General features: G+C 32.3%; 1 long non-coding RNA gene across 1 annotated transcript; it reads left to right on the top strand.

Annotated features, from left to right (window-relative positions):
- Positions 1-3,442: 3,442 nt before the first annotated feature.
- Positions 3,443-4,983, top strand: LOC142342051 (uncharacterized). Its single transcript, XR_012759142.1, has 2 exons — positions 3,443-3,505; positions 4,456-4,983. It is a non-coding gene; the product is annotated as an uncharacterized LOC142342051 (long non-coding RNA).
- The last annotated feature ends 358 nt before the right edge of the window (positions 4,984-5,341 follow it).

Consider the following 5,341-nt stretch of genomic DNA (forward strand, 5'->3'; position numbering starts at 1 on the left):
AAGTGAAAAAAGTTTTTAAGCGAATGGCTCGTGGAAAAAAAGTTTAGAATACACTAAATAGAAGTTTACCTGAGAAAAGCAAATTGTTTTACCTAATGCAATATAAATAAGTTACCTACATTATTCCACTTTAATTTTGATAGGGATGTAAAAGTCATTACTCACAACTTTAGAAAAGTAATTGAATTGGGGACTAAAAACCATTAAAGAAAGACAGGTCAAATAACTAACGTTCGACAAAAGACAGAAAAATAAGTTTTTAACTAATTTTTTTATTGCACAAGCCATTCCAATTTATAATAGCCTGCCTTCTACTATTAGACTGAAAACAACATCGAAAGATTCCTTAAAAAAAGAACTGAAAGAATATTTCGGGAAAGAATTTTGGAAGGACTCAAAAGTAAGTGATATGAAAGATTCGAAGCATTAGATTTTATTTTTTAATTTAATCTTCATGATGTTCAGATAAAAATGTGAGAACATTTCTGGTCTCATTTTAGGCCATTTTTTACTAATGTAAAGTCAAATTTTTAGTTAGGTTGTTTAATGATTTTATAATTTTACATAATGTTATATTCTTAACTTTACATTGCCTCTTTTACCATTTGCATTTTTCTCTTATGTGTATCAGAGGAAATTAACAATGTTCTTTTATTAGAAAGACAATTTTCTGGCTGTTATCTGTCAGAAAAATGGTTATCCTTTAGGAATCTGCCAGAAATTTTCATCAGAAAATACATCAATTTATAAGATTTGATGCATTATTTAAAAGAAAATCCTCATTTATCGAACACAAATTTGTTAAAGCACTCTAATATAATCAATGAAATGAAGCTTAAGTTGATCGTTTTCATTCACAAATGACAGCAAGAATTCCTTCAAAATTTTCATTTAGGACTAATTTTGTCGATAAAATCAGAAAAATGAATTTTTCTTTAAACAATTTATAAAAGGTAAGGCGGTTCTGAGCCAGCGACATGTTACTTGTAGATACAAGTATATAAAGGCAAAATAATGTCTCAAATTGTTGCCATCATAGTACACATGCACAACAGGTTCCTAAAACTGAGAGCATTTGTTTACTGATGACATTATTTCTTGTGAACAATTGCTACACGGCACCAAACTTCATTGGTATTTGCAAAGCTGAAAAATAGAAAATCGTGCAGAGAATAGTTGAAAAATTTGAAGATAAGTTTTTTCTATGCAAATTTCAAATTTTGAAGCCGTTAATAATGCATGGGTTTTATCGCAACTAGTTTTTGTTTATAGTACCATTGTTCAATTTATATATTTTGTACAATATATAAATTGAACAATGGTACTATAAACAAAAACTTTTGTACAAACAATGCTACCAATTATCGTCAAAGGGACTGGACTATACCTCTTAAGGACTATCTATCAATTTTGCAAATAGGGCATGCGATTTCATCACCTTTGCTGACCTTCTATCATGCAACATCTGTGCGTTACATTCGGGGTCGGTCTCTGCTGTATCGAAACTGTTAGGAGAAGTTACAGTTACAGATGAACAAAAACCCATGCAGCACAGAATTATCAATAGACAGTCAAATTGAAAACTGAGATAAGTGAGATCTTGAAAACCTGAAAACTGAAAATTGATTCGTTTAACATAAACTGTTGTAATCCATGTCAAATATTTTGAAAAGCTGGTACTAAGACTACTGCTGGCACTAAATTTGACTACTAAGACTACTACCCGTGCTTTCAATAGAGCCTACGACTACCTTTCTTTTATAGATTTCGAGAAATTATTGCGTTCAAAATTGCCTATGAACAGACTGTGATTCGTTCAGAGTTTCCTATGTCCAGAATTTTGTGCTTTCATTCGTGCTTCCAGCCTGGGTAAGTTTTAACGCGGGATGCAACCCTGGCTCATTCATTCATTTCCAGAAATATCCACTTTTGTTCTCTGCCTTATACCTGGGGAGAAATTCGCTAAAATTGGGAAACTGCGTAACTATGGGTAACCTTTCAGGTATATGAAAAATTTTCGTTCAGATGGCAAGATTAAAAAAAGAAAAACATTGTTAATTCCTTTGAGTATGAACTATAAAATACAGAACATAGTTTAAAGGCAATGTAGTGTTAAGAAGTATAAATGAAACAAACGTCACATATTGTGAAAGTTTGTTTCATTTATACTTAAAGGAATTAACAATGTATTCCGGAAAAAAATCTAATTATTTCGGGAAACTTCGGGTAGCTCTAAAATTTTGCAACTTTTATGTACTTTTGATATGCGAGATCAGCACGTTATGTTCTAGGAACGAACTAAATGCGCTGTTTTTCATTACCATATTCACTTTTATATTGAGTAACGTATGTGTTTCATGATTATGATTTTTCTGATTCTAGTTGTTGCACCTGTCATCCTTATCCACTATTAAACCAAAAGTAAGTTTTTGCATGAGGGCAGTTATAATTTTATGAATTATAGTACCAAATGTAGGAAAATGGAAAATGAAGGAAAACTGTTCATGATATGCTGAAAAATTCATCTAGTCAACTTCTGAGCAATTTATTCATTTTCCAGTGCTTCGGTTGAAAAGTTTCTTAAGATTTTTCAGCAGCTTTGTTTTCAGTTCAATATTTTAAAAATTTTTACAATGCCCTGTCAATTTTCAAGTTGTTTTTAGTTGTTTTCAAATTGAGCTCTTAATTATTCGGCCTTTTATGGAATTTGAACTTTAAAAATTGAACTGAAAAGAACACATTTTTTCAATTCTTTTTAACAAATTTAATGTTATTCAATGAGTTGCTTGAAAGAACTACCAATACAATATAATTCAGTATGATTGTCGTAAAGTTAACAGTCAAGTCACCACCAAAAGATTCTCTGCATGCGGTTTAGATTCTCAATTGCTGAACTAATTAAAGTTTGAGAATAGAATCTTGAAAACAACTAATGTATCTTTGATTGTTAATTTTAAGCCAGGCAAATAAATTTTTCGAGCAAAATGTAGAATTGAATCAATACAAGAAGTGGTTCATCACGCATAAAAATAACAAATATTAGCAAAAATGTTTTCATTAGTAAAAACATTTGACAAGACTCGAAAAAACTTGCTTATTTTATAGTATGTTTTGCACAGTTTAAAAACTGTACATGAATTATTAATTGCGGGTAACAAAATACCAGGTGACCATTGGTTTTTTTATTCTTAGTTAGCTAAACAGAAAAACATTGGTAAAATTAATCAGTTCAGTAATTCATTTTATTACTCTGACAAATTAATTGAAAATGTACTCCTCTAAGTTTCTTCTGTGTTCATTTTCTACGAGGTCATCCATCAATCTCAACTATAAATCAGTTTGTTATCATTTAGTGAACTGAAATTGGCCAATCAGATGAAGGTATATCGAACAAGAGTTTTAGATGTCTGGTATAAATATAAGCAAACGAGAGCAAAAGATCATTTTTACAAATACTTTGCTTTCAAACAACAAACAATCAAACCTTCTCTGCTAAAAAATCTTTGTAAGTTTTCTTTGGATTTTTCTCAAAAAAAAATTTCTTCCAATTTTTATATAAATTCTAACTTAGAAAAATTATTAATTTGTAATTTGTTCTGATAAATTGTTGAGAGAGAAGAGAATCCATTTCAAGTTATTCTGATCCCAACCAAACAATAATTGACAATTCTCGGCTTTATAAAACTGAAAAAATACGACCAAATCGGGAAAAAAATTAAAATTTTGCAGTTTTTGTCTGATTGATCAGAAATCTGAGTAGTGTTTTACCCTTAATTTTTAATTTGATTTCTCTCTAGTTTAAGAGTAGGCCCTTCCCGGACTGAACAACCTCAGGTGTGAATTAGTACTGATTATGGAAATGTTTTGTTTTGGCCCGTCTTGAATCAACTCTTAATTATTGGCGAGTCTTGAATCAAGACTAGGGCAAAAGCTGACAAGTCTTATATAAAATCTTGAGCACAGTATTTAATGTTATTTTTCTTTTGTTTTTTAACGAAAGAGAAAGAACAGCACTAACACTAGCTCGCCTTCCAAACCATCCAATGTGAAATTAGAAGCACATGAAAACAAGCGCACTCCCGCAGCGATCACTTTAAAGAAGATGAATCAAGACTTGCAATTCTTTTTCAAATCGCCAATTAAGTCTTTATACAAAGACTTGAGTTAGAGTTGACGAATCTTCACAAGTCCTATGATTTGGAATGAGACGTGATCAAGAGGTGCATTTCACCGGGAAATTACTGATCACGACTTGAAACTCTTTCAGGGTTGGGCAATCTTTTGCAGTCATCGGGGCTGCATTGCCAAACCAACTTTAGTCAATGTTTTATTATCTGATTTTGATTAACAATTCTCAATTATTCTGATCTCGATTGCTTATCTGAGCTGCTTGGTGACTGAGCCAACCAGTTCCCCTTTTTGGTACTCCTTTGTTATTTTTTTTGTTGATTTTAGGACTGATAGACATGCTTGGTCGAATCACTTTTGTCATTCTTCTGATTGTGGTTGTGGTGCAGGCCGAATCACCGTGGAGAAGACAACAAAGGGGGCAGTGGCTGGACAAAAGGGGGTTCCCTGAGGGGCTGTTCGAAAGAGATTCGATGAAAAGAGGTGAAACCTGCGACTATGACTTCGACTGTCCCCCGGGCTATTACTGCCATTGGTGGGCAGATCAAAGTGAATGCAAGGCGATGCAATGGTATTAATTGAATCAGTGAAAAAGGAATCCAATTCGAGTCACACGTAGATCCAAAAAAGAAACTATTAACTGAAAACTCTTGGCTTTACATAACTGAAAAAAATCTGTCTTGTACGTCAATTTCGTTCAATTCCTTAAAGAATTTGATGCATCAGTGTTAATAACTAAAGAATATGCAATTGGTACTGAGTGGATGTATAAAAACTTTAGCTGACTCTGTAAATTTTTCCAATGCTAGTAACAAAAATATCTCTTGCCCTTTAATTTACTTTCCTCTATTTCCATTAGTTTCAACATGAGTAAAGCAAGTGAAGGCAAAATGTGTTTAAATAATCTCTGAGATACTTTTTTGCGCAAATTTTAAAATTAGCGACAAAGTTTTTTCGGATCTTTTCACTCTTTTTGTCTCTGTTCTTCTCACACTCACTGTTGTTTTTCGTGATTACAGGATTCATTTTTCAGACCTATTTTATCGTGTCATTGGCCCAATCTTGAGGGGAGCCTTAAAAGTGATTAAGGAAATTAAGATTGATTATTCAATGGAATAAAATCTCTAGGAATACTAATTGCGGGCTTAGAGTAATTACCAGCTCTGCGACTAAAAAGATCGCGGCTCCTGGTAAAAAACTTCTAATTTTGTGT

Source organism: Convolutriloba macropyga, chromosome 7, assembly GCF_964194025.1.
Source record: "Convolutriloba macropyga chromosome 7, txConMacr16.3, whole genome shotgun sequence".
NCBI lineage: Eukaryota > Metazoa > Xenacoelomorpha > Acoela > Convolutidae > Convolutriloba > Convolutriloba macropyga.